We start from the raw sequence: 14,325 nt of genomic DNA, 5'->3' as shown, positions 1-14,325 counted from the left end.
TGCCAGGAGGAAACTGGATTGGAGAAAACCAAGGAAGGAGTGGGCATCAAGGAATGTTAATGCTTATTGAAAATACGTTGGAGCACTTAGAGTGAAGGTTATATGGGACATTTGGGTCCAGAGAAAATGTTATGATGAAGCAAGTGTGCGTTTTGATTTCATTGTAGTTAAATTGCTTGCTTTTGAAAAGTTACTTTTGAAAAGTGACACTTTTACCTAATTTGAGAATTTTTAATCCTTATTGTTTGTGTATATGAACTTTACATACGACTCACCTGAGTGTACTCTCTTGAAACCTTTGTCTGTTTGACCCAGTTGCAGCTCTGACTGCTTAGTGGCACATCCCTTTGATTCAGGAAAGTAAGTTGCTAAGCTGAAAATGTTGCCTCTTTTAATCAACTTGCACACCTCCTAAATATTCATTCTCAGTTGATGTTTTTACTGCCATTTATGTTAGATTCATTGTATGGTTCTTATCACTTTCCCCCAACAATGGATCTTTCAAGATTGAATTGTGGATGTTTTAGGATTATGGATATGTTTTTCTCACCTCGAATTCCAACTCTGACATTGGTGCCTAGTTTTCTGAGTGTGGTATGTTGCCAATATTAGGCATACAAACTATATATAGATACTCAGTTAATATTACATAAACAGTTTATGTATAAATGCTGAGATGCCAAGAACATGGCATAGTCTTTTTCCCCTCAGTTTGCGAATGTGCCATGTGTTTGGCAGGCTTAGCTTTTTGAAGCACTGGCTTGGAGACTTGGGTCTTCCTAATGCATGAAAATGTTTTTTACTCTGTTTCAAAATTGTTATCTCGTCCATGCTAATATTTTGTTTTGTTAAATTTACCACAATTTGACACTAGTTCTCAAAAGAAAATGGTAATTTGTTGCTTGCCATTTAGATTGCTTTTGATGTCTTCAATACTACTGTCTCTAAGTTTACATTTGAAAGGTACAGGAACATTTCTTTTTATGATCAAGGCTGCATGCTTTGTAGACTGGTGTGAAGCTAAATACTGGTGGAGAGGTCATGCGTTGACCTATTTCTTGTCTTCTCAATTTAAGTGCATTTGTTTTTTTTAAACCAAGAATGTATATCTTCTGTTGATCTAAAACAGGAAGAGACTAGAACACAAGAGCAGCTCTGCCAAAAAAACTCTTCAAATTCTCCTTACTCCCTTCATGTCTTTCTTTCCAGTAGCCCTATTTTTCTGTCTTTTTCTCTTTGTTGTGCCCTCTGTGCCATCTTCCATAATGTTCAGTAAGCTGGAGACAGAGTGGCGTAATATGTGGCTCACATTCCAGTGAGCTTCTTCTTGAAGGGTTCTCTCAGGAACAGGGCACTGAGGGCCTCCTTTAGAAAGATTTGGCGTAGGGCTGCGGCACAATTCTTCTTGCTGAGCTACCCTATGCCAAATCTAAAGGCTAGGAATGCACTGTATCTACTAGATACAGTGCATTCCTGTCCTTCCAGCTGGCGCACAATTTGGTGCCTAACGCCAACGCAGGCACCCTTGACATTGGGGCAAGTGTGTCTGTGTTGTTGGCAGGATAGTTTTTGTGCACAAAAACAATCCCTGGAGGTGTTTTCCTGCACAAAAACAATCCCTAAAGGTGTTTTCCTCGTTCTAGGTGTGCTGCAGAGGAGGCGTAAGGTTTTGGCTCTGCCCCAGGTTAATGTGACTTTGTAAATCTGGGCAGCATCAAAATCCATGGGTGTTGCATGGGAACATCCATTGAATGCCTCCTTGGTGCAGAGTAAGGCAAGGCAGCGCATTGCGCTACCTTGCCTTACTCCATATCTATGAGACCATGCAAAGCCACACAGGGTAGATTGGCATCGCCTCATAGATGTGATTGAGAACCCTGAGCCACCGGAGTGTCAAAAAAAAAAAAAAAAAGTGACACTCCGGTGGGGCAGGCCTCTTGTAAATAACCCCAAAGTTTACTGGCTCACTCAGTATCACTCTCTCACTAATTCACGCAGTCTCGCTCATTCTACTTTTACCTACAGTCCCACTCATTCTGAATTGCTCAGTCTTACTGTGCCTCACTCAGTCACACACACAGTAATACTCAGTTACATTCACTGTCATTCTCTCTCACTAACATTCATTCTCACACATACTTGTACTTACTGTCACTCATTCTCCCTCACTCACTTACTCCTTCACTCTCTCTCACTTTAACTCATGCACATAGTCGCACAGACATGCTGTTAGAAATGGGGTCTCTAGTTGGCAGTGGTTTGCACCCTGTCCAAATAGGGACCCTCACTCTAGTCAGGGTGAGGGAGTCGCACACCTTTGATAACACCCGCTCATCCCCTTGGTAGCTTGGCATGATCAGCTTGGCTTACCTCGGAGGCAATGTTTAAAGTATTTGTACACACACAGTAACTCAGTGAAAACATCACAAAAGTGTACTCCAGGCCAGTTTAGAAACCTAGCCAATATTTATCTGAAACAAGACAAATCCAACATGCACAAGCAAAGATATCCCTTTTAAAAGGTTATATGCAATTGTAGTTCCATGAAATCAGTGAAGCGCTTGACTCTAGCGAAGTACCTGGGATGTGTCAAAAACAAAGACGATGCAGACCGCAGGGGAGGTGTTGCATTGAAAAGCCTTCTAAAAGTGGCATTTTCAAACTTACAATTTTAAAGAACCAACTTCACCAAAAGATTGATTTTTTAATTGTGAGTTCAGAGACCCCAAACTCCACAACTCTGTCCTCTCCCAATGGGAAATGACACCTAAAAGATCTCAAGGCAATTCCCATGTCACCCTATCGGGGAGATAGGTCTTCCAGTAGTGAGAACCAGTGACGGCTCCTCCATTTGGGCTGAGGAGTGTCTCCCGGCTGGCAGCAGCGGCAGCTGCAAAACCTTTTAAAGAAAACAATAAACTGTTTATTATCGTTTTCTTTGAAAGGGGCAGGGCCACGGGGGTGACGTGCACTGAGAGGGCGTGTTCAGCACCCCCCCCCCCCTCCCCTGCCTTCACAGCGCATGTGTGTTTGGCCGGTCATCTCTGGCTGGCCAAACACACATTCCCTGTAGGCTCTCTCTGCTGGGCTGGAGAGAGCCTGCACAGGCTCCTAGTCTGCCTGGGAGTGTCCTGGCTGGGCGCTCCCAGACGATCCTAACCCTGCTCTGAGCAGTGTCTGGATTGGCGCAGGGCAGGCTGGGAGCCTGTGCCTGCAGCGAGGAGGAACAGAGGAGCGGTGAAGGAGGTAAGAGTTTTTTTTTTTTTTTTAAATAATTATTACATTTTTATTCCATCCCTGCACCCCCCATCCCCCTCCACCCCACCTTCCACGTCCTGTGAGCCTCTACTGGTGAGAACTGAATTTAGCAGTATTTTACTATCAAGACATTTAAGAGACACCAGTACGTGTCCTACCTTTTAAATACACTGCACCCTGGAAATGGGGTTGTGTTGGGCCTATCGTAGGGGTGACTTACATGTAGTAAAAGGGAAGGTTTGGGCCTGGCAAGTGGGTGCACTTGCCAGGTCAAAATGGCAGTTTAAAACTGCACACACAGACATTGCAGTGGCAAGTCAGAGACATGTTTACAGGGCAATTCTTGTGGGTGGCACAATCAGTGCTGCAGGCCTACTAGTAGCATTTGATTAACAGTCTCTGGGCACACATAGTGCACTTTACTAGGGACTTACAAGTAAATCAAATATGCCAATCTTAAATAAGCCAATCACCAATACAATTTAGACAGGGAGCGCTTGCGTTTTAGCACTAGTACACAGTGGTAATGTGCCCAAAGCCCTAAACAAGTAAAAATGAAATGCAGCACAGTAAAAAAACAGGAGGTCAGAGGCAAACCGTTTGGGGATAATCTTGCAAAAAGGGGCATTTCCAACACATGCTCACAGTGCTGGGATTTCACCAACTCTGAACAGTATCTCTGATGGCTGGCACAGGTACCTTCATGCACCTGTGTCCGCAATCGGACAATGTCACTAGCTGCAGTAGTTTGTTGCTGGACTTGAAGTAAATCTGTAATTTTCTTTTTATTTATACCAAGAGTGAATAATTATTCATGCTTGGTGTAGTAAAAAAAACAATAACAATAAATATTCACTTTTTATACAATAAAAATTTACCACAAAACAAGGAGTGTGTAGTATAGCTGTAGAGCCACCACTGGTCCAGGGACACACATCAAACCAATCCATTCACTCACTCTTCCATCCTTTAATGTATCCACCCTCTTTCATCCATCCATCCACCTTTTCGCTCATCCATCCACCCTTTTGCTCCATCTATCCAATGTTTCACTCCATCCATCATCCTCCCTTTGGTTCATCCATCTAGCCACTTTTTCAGCCAGCCATCCATCCTTACACTCTCATCCGTCGATTAATCCATCCATCAGTTCATCCTTTCACTCATCCATCCATCCTTTCATCCAGACACCCATCTACCCTGCCTTTCGCTCATCCTTCTATTGTTTTACGCATCCATCTTTACATATATCCTTTTACTCATTTATCCATTCGTTCATCCATCCATATTTTATTTCCATCCATTCATCCACTCTTCCATTCTTTAACACTTCCACTCATCTATCCATCCTTTCACTTATTCTTCCATCCATCCTTTCTCTCATCATCCATCATTCCATCCTTTCTCTCATCCATCCATCCCACTCATACACCCGCTCTTCGTTTCACTCACACCCCCACTGTCCGTTTCAACCATCCATCTTTTCACCCTCCCAAGTTTGTTATGAGTCTTTGTCTGCTGATCTGCAGACGGACCAGGCCCATAGAAAACCCCACCCCACCTGCTGTAGGTGTGGGAGAGGGAGGAGGATGACTATGCCCCTGATGCTGAAACTGAACTGCATACTTAGCTCTTAGTCAACTAGTGCAATTGTTGTCCGCAGCTAGTTATTTCCTTCTCTTGGGTCTCTACGGAGTCGAGATTTAGGAGCACTCTGTCATGCACAGCTCCATAATGTTTTTTCAAAGTGAAACCAAATGCAGTACTAAACCCATTTTACTGCCAGGAGAGCAGCCCCTTCCCCCCTTGGAACTTCTGTGATGATCAACAAATTGTTGACACCCACTCCCTCCTTGCCCTCATCAGCCTGCCCCGCCTCCAGCCATTGAAGTGAATGGAGCTTTGCTAACTCCTTCAGGGCCACTGTTCGTGCGCCCCAAAAGCAGCTGGATCCATGGCATTCTAAATCAACACTCCCTCTCATACGATATCTCTGCTGTACCTTGTGCCTGCAGGTTAAAGAAAACTTGGCCCGGCTAGCACTTGTGCAGTAGGACATCTGCAAAGTTCACTAGAGTTCACCCAGGAGATTAGGTACACTGTTTCAGAGCAGTAATTTCTTTTCAACTGCTCTGTTTGTTCCCCCCCCCCTGTTCTTTCCTCTCCCCCAGGTGGCAGGGCAACACCCCTTGTGCCCGATGAACATGAGTTACTCCTGGTCTCAGCCCTGGAAATAAGATAGGCTGAATGTACCCAAATCTCAGTTACATATTTTTTTTAAAGACTTCAGTTGAATTTCTAGGGTCAGAGTTCCCAGCTTTTCTTTCTTGTAATTCGGCTTCACATGGAATATATTGATTATCTTCTGGCAACGTAGTGGATTACTTCTGCAGGAGCGGTTGTGATCTTAGTTTCAATTTTGATATTAATGATTAGACTGAAAATAATTGTATCTGTAACAGGTGTCCTTCTGATGCAGTTTAACACAGATTTTTCATTTATTTCTTTTACTTCAATGTTAAGTGTAAGTTGGTGTTATCTTTTTCGATAGAGACTCGCTTTTCATTACTACCTTTAGTAAATTGATAAATTAGGCTTGTTCTTATCATGGCCAGAATTTTTCCAAAGGTGACCCAGCTGTGGATAGACTGTAATTTTAGAATCACTTTGTCATTTGTACATGTTTTAGTCCTCTGATACTGAGTTATTTGCAGGGCACATAGTGTAGCATGAGCAAACACAGTAAACAGAAGTTGTCCATCACACCCAGGCTGCTCCTTGGATTATGAGATTCACTGCTCCACTGAGCATCCACTAAACAATGTAGACCACTTCCTCCCTCTTCTTCTCCCTGCACTGACCCAGCCGTTTGTGCCTACTGGTCAATGATGTACCCCCACAGAATAAGAGCACCTATTTATTGTGGGTAAGGGACAATGGCTAAAGTGCAGTGAGCTTTGTTTAATATTATAGCCTCAAGATTTTTATCCTTGTTTTCTGCTGATGACTTTAAACTCGGATATTAACCACCTAAAATGTGGAACAGGGGCTTAGAACACCTTACCCACACTCTCCCCTCTTAGAATGTGTATATATGTTTTTAAAATATACTTTTATTGAATCGTCAGTACAGAAACAAGTAGCATAACTGACACCTGCATCCAGGTGCCTGAGACATACTGTTCCTGTGAAATCCATATCGCTGTTCAGCTGTATGTACCATTGACATACGGGGCAGCTCACAGAGCTTCCATCCACTGTTATACACTTGTAAACTCCGTGCCTCACTGAAGACAACCCCTCTGCACCCCTCTTTGTTAGCACCCCTGACCCTTCTCCTGTATTCAGAGCTCTAAATCTACTGTGGCTCTCCAGGGGCCCCCACACCTTTTTGAACTTCTCTGGTCATCCCCGTGCCTGATGCACCAGTTTTTCTGCCATCATGCACTAATTCAGGTTTGCTTTGCAGGCCTTCAGTGAAGGGGTCTTATCTCATCCCCAGTATCTGATCACATCACAACGTGCTACCATCAAAGCAACATTACAAAACAGTAGTGCGTAGTAGTCCAGTGTTTGTTCCCCCCCAGATGTCCAGGGTCACCAGCTGTGGACTAAGGGCCAGATGTAGCATTATTCCAAATTGCGACTTGCAAATTGCAACTCGCAATTTGGAATGCAGAAAGGTGTCTCAGACACCTTCTGCGAGTCGCTATGGGGTCGCAAAGACCCACCTCATTAATATTAATATCAATTTGCAACCCCATAGCGAATCAGGGCACTCACGGGGATGGTGGCCTGCTGGGAACAGCAGACCACCATGTCCGTGACTGCTTTTAAATAAAGCAGTTTTTTTTTTTCTCAAAGTGCAACCCGTTTTCCCTTAAAGGAAAACGAGCTGCACTTTGAAAAATAAACCAAAACCTTTTGTTTCGGTATTTTTCAGGGCAGGTAGTGGTCCATTGGACCACTGCCTGCTCTGAAAAATTATTTTTAGTGCCAGACACAAAGGGGAAGGGGTCCCATGGGGACCCCTTCCCGTTTGCGCCTGGGTTACCACCCACTTCAAGTGGATGGTAACTGCGCTTTCATTTGCGACCGCAATTGCGGTCGCAAATGAAAATGCATACCATTGCGACTCGCAAATAGGAAGGGAACACCCCTTCCTATTTGCGACTCGGAAATGCATTTTGCGAGTCGGTTCCGACTCGTAAAATGCATTTCAACATAGCAAAGTGGCTTTAGCGACTCGCAAACGGCGTTTTTCGCTGTTTGCGAATCGCTAATCCTTTGCTACATCTGGCCCTTAGTTCCTACAAAATGTCCATGACTTATGATATCCTGCGATCCACCTACCTCCAAAAGCTGTGAAAATTTGGGGCAGGCCCAGAGCTTGTGTACCAAGGTTCCCTTCAGTTGGCAGCCCTTTAACATAGATAATTGTTGGAGCTACCAATATGGTATAGCCGGGTCCTCTTGATATAGGCTCTGTGAAATAGTTTTAACTTAATTAATTGGAACCCCACTTGTATGGCCACCTCATGTGGGCAGCAGCAAACCCATCCAGTCTAACAAGATTTCTTTCTAACTTGTCTCTGAGGCTATCCAGCAGGGGGAGACCAATGCAGGGGGGTAGATATATTTGGGACATTGAATGATGAGTTAGAGGGGACCCCAGCACCCTAAACTCTTTTGGTGACTCACCTGCACCTCATGCAAAAGTTGTGCATGCCTTTGCCTGTAACTATTTTCAGTGTTGGTACTGGAGATACTGACTCCACGTCAATTCACATAGAGCTTCAGCTCGGTAAATGGTATCATCATCCATCCTGCTAGACGTCATCCACTCTGGAAATGCCCAGGAGATCCCATTTTATTTATTGCCCTCTACTTCCTGCAGCCCTCTATGGATGTCTGACTCCCACAGGATGGCTTCCAACGCACATTTTCCCTTACAGCTCATTGTTCTGGTCGCTCGGTGTCATGTATCAATTACTATTGCTGCCGGTACGGGTAATGGCATCAGCTACATGTTCCGATAGAGACACCTAACATAGCTCTCTGGGACCATAACTCACCTGTGTGCCAGTAGGGAGGGTTCTTCTTCTATGGAGAAGGCCAAATCATTTATCACTTGTAGTTGTGTTGCTCAGTAATAAGGACGTAGGTCAGTGAGGACGAACCCTCCCTCAAGGGACTTCCACGTCAGAGTGGTCATGGCTATCCTTGGTGCCCCCCCCCTTCACACATCCGCTCTTTCGTCACCTCATCTGTTGAGCAGCAGAACCCCTCTGGGACCTGAAAGAGTTTTGCAATACACAAGGACATTTTGTGAGGTAGATAATTTTGTAGAGGGCTGCTCTGCCCATCAGAGATAGGAGGAAACTTCTCCAGTGCAAGAAACTGCATCCACTCGGTAAGCCTTTGGAATACGGCTCAGGATTTCTCTAAGGAATATGTTGCGGTCCTTCGTTACAAAGATCCCCAGGTATCCGCATTATCATTTGATCAGGTATTTCTATGTTTCCACCCCCAGGTCATGGCTGGACACTGGAAACGCCATGATTTGTGCCAAATTTATACAAAATCCTGAGTAGTGCCCGAATGTCTCCAGGATCCCCAGTGCTCTGGGAATGGAGCGCTCTGGATCTTCCAAGTAGAGACGGTTGTTGTCTGCGTAGAGTAATAAACCATCCTCCTACCACAGGTCCCACAGTATGCTCCTCAGTAATGCTTCTTTCCATATCCACATAGCAAGGGGCAATGGCTAGTGCAAAAAGTGAGCATGACAGTGGGCAGCCGTGTTGGATGCTCCTGCCCTGCCCAGCCCAAACTCGCCCAAAAACACCCCGTTCTCCTTGACCTTTGCCCACCGGGTATGTGTACAGCAAACTCACCCACGACAGTTACGTTGGGCCAAACCCCTTCTTGCCCAATATTGCCAACGGATAGGTGTACTCTGGGGGATCAAATATCTTTTTGGTGTCAAGCGACAGTAGGAATGCTGGTTCATCTATCCACTCCTCAGTGCTAGGCATACAGCCAGCCTGCTTAGGTTGTGCCTGGTTGCCCTATATGGCACGAAGCCCGACTGTTTGGGGGATGCAAGAGTGCCCACTACTTGCATCAAAAGATTGGCAAGTATTTATGGTAGGACCTTAGTTACCATATTTGACAATAAAATTGCCCTAAATGAGGCGCAGTCCTGTGTAGACTTCCTCGTTTTGTGAATCATTGATTGTCATCTGCCTTATATCCTGAGAGACCCGACTATCCCTCTTTGCCCTGCGAAAGAGAGCATGTTGCGGGCCCACCACTTATGACTTGATGCATTAAAACATTTGGGTGGCAGTCTGAGGGCCTGGAAATCTACCCCCTTTCGCCAGCATCAATGCCTCTGATATTTTTTACTCTAATTTTCTTCTGGTAGAGGTCCCTCAGATGTGTTGCAAACACTGTTGTTATAACAGTTTTTTGGGGGGCTAACCATGCTAGGAGCTTCCTCTGCTTGTTGCCCATCTCATATAGTTTTCCTTGATTTGCTTTGAAGTGGGCCCTTCCCTCTGTTTGAGATTGTTCCTCAGTTTCTCCCTGGTCCCCTCAATCATGTGGGCCATGCTTGGGGTGGGAAATTCTACATATTCCTTCTCCCATAGTGCCAGTTGCATTCCAACTCCATGCACTCACAATCTCTTTTCCTCCTCTTCCCATGCAATCATCTGGCCTGTTATGACTGTTTTATATGCCTCCCAGAGGTCTACTTGTGAGTTTACGGTACCTGTGTTATCCTTAAAATCATGCTCTGTTGTCTCTATAAGCAATTCCTAGTATTCAAATAAGTCAACTCCCAGAAGTTGAGTTTCCATTATCCCCGTATCCTTGGTAGATCTGTGAGTTTGTGTGTGACCACTGGTGAGTGATGAGATATCCTCCCAGCTGGTGGCATTGTTGTATAGCTATTTTAGCCATATTTTAGGCACGTTATTTTAGCAAAGTAGGCCTGCCATTGTGCACTTTAGCCCAGATACATTTTATTCAGTGCTGCTTTATTTTTCTAGCAATAGCCACATTTGCAGTGTTTTATTTTCTCTATCTAATTGTTCTTTCGCCTAGGAGAGCATTAAATTCTTAGCAGGACAATTATTTCACTTTGTGCTTTCTCTAGGCTGCAGTCAGATAGGGTTGCCGGCAAAAGTGGTTCACTGTGTCTCCAACATTCACAGAAACATGCACATTCCTACGTGGGGACCCTTTCCTAGAATGTCAGCTGTTTTATTATAAAAAACACTCCTTTGTCTCATGCACTTAGAGGGAGATTCCAGCCAGATGACCACAACTGCATGCAGGTTGCCTAGCTACAGCTGCTTGCTTAGACTACTGAATCCCTAGCCTCTATGGGGCGGTGTCTCTAGACTAAAGGCTTCCTTGCTCAGGTATGAGGGATGATGTCTTCCCAAGGGGGAAACCTGAAGGGCAGTTCCCAAGGGGGAAACCTGAAGGGCAGATTAGGGCTTATTATGCTGTGCTCTAACATAGCTTAGGTAGGAGAAATGTATATCACTCCTAGTGACAGTATGGTGGGACTGTTTTCGTGTTTCACTCTCCTTGTCACAATCTTGCTCCTGTTGTGCTTTTATCAGCCTAGTTATTGCAATAGATGTCATTTTATCTAGGATGCAGTTACTTCAGTAAACCCTTATTGAATTATATTCTGCCTCTGTCTTTGCCTGCGTGAGACTAATGTAACTGAGAGAAAGGGACCAGATCTGGTCGACCACGATTCCCCTGAGGAGTCTTTCTTGTCATGTGCCTGGTTGCCACAATCATCCCTGTTCTGGGACAGATGAGGCGCTGCTAGTTAGCCAGAAAACCTGGATTAGGCCAACAGGTGTCACATGGTGTGGACATGTACTTAGTACCCCACACGCTATGCGATTCTGCTGCCCGAATCAAGTAGCCTCATTAGGATAATGGGAGCCTACGCGACAGCATGGCAGCAGAAAATAGTCCTACCTTGACTGTGAGTTCATATTGTTGGAGGCCTATGGGTACTGCCGTGTCCTGGGGTGTTTTTCTTACCAGAAGTCCGCCATCCCCACAGAGTCGAGGAAAAAGGCAAAGCACATATCTACCCTGGGTCTGTCATTGGAGGCTGTCACCCTGTCCACCTCCTCCCTGCAATGGTAAATTGAGGTCACCCCCAAAAAGTATAACTGTCTCTGGGATCTCTGTGACCCACCACTGGGTCTGTAGGCCTGGTGGTAAGTACCATGACACAAGTAACGGGGTGTATCTTCTCCATTGCCCATTCACAGCCACCTGGCACCCCAACTTGTTGACCCATGAATGGATAACGTGTAATAGGAGGGATTTATGGTCCAAGATCCCCACCTCCCTGGATCCTGTTGTGAATACAGTAGTTTGTATCTTCTGTTGTGCTGGACCCTAAAGTTGTTGCCCACCCGTCCAGATGGGTTTCCTGTAGCAGGATAATGTCTGCGTCAATTCTGGGTAAGTATTTTCCACATTACCCCCTCTCCAATTTGCTGCCCAGGCCATTGACATTCCAAGAGAGTATCTTAATGGTTGTTCCAGAGATTACAGAGTGTGCGTTATGCTCTGCCATGCTAGTCACATTGACTTGCCTATGCTTGGGATGCCAATTGGTATGCCTCCAACTGCCCTCTCTCCCCCCCCTGTCAACAACCTCATGCAGTGGATCTAAAACTGCCCCAGCCCCCCATCCCAATGTTCAAGGCATCTGTTGCCTCAAACATGTAACTGGTAATTCATTTCAAGCAATAAAACAAGTCTAACATGTAGCGATGACAGTACCGGATGGTGGCTCTGCGAAGAAGATGTAGATGGCTGACTATGCAGCAGTCCTTGCCACAGTCTTCCCAGAGCCCATCTTAACAGAACGTACTGAGTGCCGCTCTCCCCCCACCTCCCAGTCAATATCCTGAGTACTCAGCCAATAATAACTGCTGTCACCAGAGTGATGACTGGTAGAGCCGTCCCCTCAAGGTCTTCCCATGAAGCCACAGAGTCGCCCGCTGTGTCCTCCGAAACTGCTGCTAATACTGCCCATCTGTTGTTGCAGTTCAGAGATCGGTATTGTTGTATTCCCGCCACAACCTTGGCTCTCTGTCTTTGCCAGGTCTGTAGTTGGGGCGGCCTGCAACAGCCTGTGTGCCCTACGTCCCTTTTTCTGCTACTCTAGAGGTCATTCCCTCTCTTGTGCATCAAGAAGGGGGTGGCCCCTCATCTCCAGCCAGATCTATGCCTCCGCCATTGACCCAAAAATGTGGGTCCCTCCTTCGCCAAAGACCTGTAGTTTTGTAGGAAAAAAACAGCACGTATTTAAGATTCAGTCTCCGTAGCTGGTGCTTAAGTGCTATAAAGGTTTCTTTTTGATGCTTGACTGCATAGGTGTTGTCAGGGTATATGCTTTCTTTTCCACCATCCAGGTCCCAATGACCATGAGTTCATGCCACTTGGAGAATATGGTCCTGAAAATTCCAGTATCTGGCCACTATCAGCCTGGGTGGTTCTTCCGTTGCCCGTGACCTGCCTGACAGCCTGTGTGCCCTCTACACTGTAAACCCTGTTGAGGCCCAGCCACCCAGTATGATTGACAGCAGCCATTCCTCCAAAAACTGCTCCATACTGGGGCACTCGGAGCACTCTTAGAGCCGCATTAGCCATACATAGTTTCACCGGAGCCTACCCTTGGCGTCCTCCACCCTCTCCATCAACTGTTAATGGACATCTGCATTGCAGGAATCTTTTTATCTCTGTCCACGATTGTGAGCTGTAGCCAGGACCGTGTGGATTCAGTCTCCCCTACCCTGTCCACCAATTTCTTAAGATTAGTCCACAGGAGTACCAGGTAGAGTTCCACTGCATCAATCTTGGAGTGCATTGTTGCTTTAGTATACTGTATAGTCACCAGAATTGCACAATCGGGGATAGGCAGAGACTGACCAGGGTCTAGAAGTCCACACAGCTGCAATTTTGGTGACTATAGGTTGCTGCAGCACAGACAACGAGCAGAGATTGTTAGTGCCTGCAGGAGTGGCTGTGCCTCTCTTCCTGGGGCAGTCCTTCCTCCTACTTGGGTCAGGCTGTGGGATGCTGGGGTAGTGACATGCTTCCAAGTAATGTGATCACTGTACAGTGAACATCCTCCGGAGGAACCTGATCAGATCCTACAGAGGTCAAGTGGGAGGTAGCCCAGGTGCTGGTGGGCCGCATAAGTGTCCTGCAGCACGTGGCAACTGCCGGTATTTCCCTAGGCAAAGAAAAGGTGAGGCCTTCAATCCTGAAAGATGGGGTCAGTTAAAAACTGATTTCTCACCCCCCCACCCCCGATCCGCCCTGCAAAAAAAGTAGCTCTAACATAGGATTTGGATGCATGTACTGGCAGCAGGAAGCTATAATGAATTATATTAAGGCCACAACATATGTAGAAAATCGCAGGATGAAGTTGTTATGATCAAAGAGAACACCAGACTATACATTGCCAACCCCTCCCCATTATATGGACAGAGTGCTTGCTCTGCTTTGAGGTGGGTCTTACTACTATATCTGGAATGGAAATGTGATGGCATGATTCTAGCATTCTTAAGCGGCTGCGTCAGGTAAGGCCAAAGCCTTTATTTTTCCAGGGTGGCAGCCAAAAATAGTTTAGCAATTGTAGACTATGGGTAATCAGCAATTGCTTTATTATTTCTGATTTGACAGAGGAAAGCGACAACCCGTAACACGTACATGCATTCTTATGAACTTCCACTTGTTATGGTTTATATGTTTTTTTTACTAACCATGATGAACACTAGTTTACAATGAGTGACATCTTCTGGGTCTTTCTGTTCAGCCTCAGTGAACTTGTAGAAAAAGTGGAATGTGGATTATGTTGTATTTTTAATGATTCCATTTAGTGCTCCAGTTAGGGAATTTAAAAGTGAGTGAACAAACATTAAACAAGCATTGGCAAACCCAGTAATCGAATGCCATTCATTTGGTTTTCCCAATTTTATTTGTGTAATGCATTTTGTAAAGCGTAAC

At 45.4% G+C, this 14,325-nt stretch overlaps 1 protein-coding gene across 1 annotated transcript in view; it reads left to right on the top strand.

Moving 5' to 3' along the window:
* HIBADH (3-hydroxyisobutyrate dehydrogenase) overlaps positions 1 to 14,325 on the top strand; it is a 410,015-nt gene that overhangs the window by 75,220 nt on the left and 320,470 nt on the right. The window lies entirely within an intron of this gene.

The sequence above is a fragment of the Pleurodeles waltl genome, chromosome 10, assembly GCF_031143425.1.
Source record: "Pleurodeles waltl isolate 20211129_DDA chromosome 10, aPleWal1.hap1.20221129, whole genome shotgun sequence".
Classification (NCBI taxonomy): Eukaryota; Metazoa; Chordata; class Amphibia; order Caudata; family Salamandridae; genus Pleurodeles; species Pleurodeles waltl.
The sequence above is the reverse complement of the archived record's forward strand: the minus strand, read 5'-3'. Positions and strand labels throughout refer to the sequence as shown.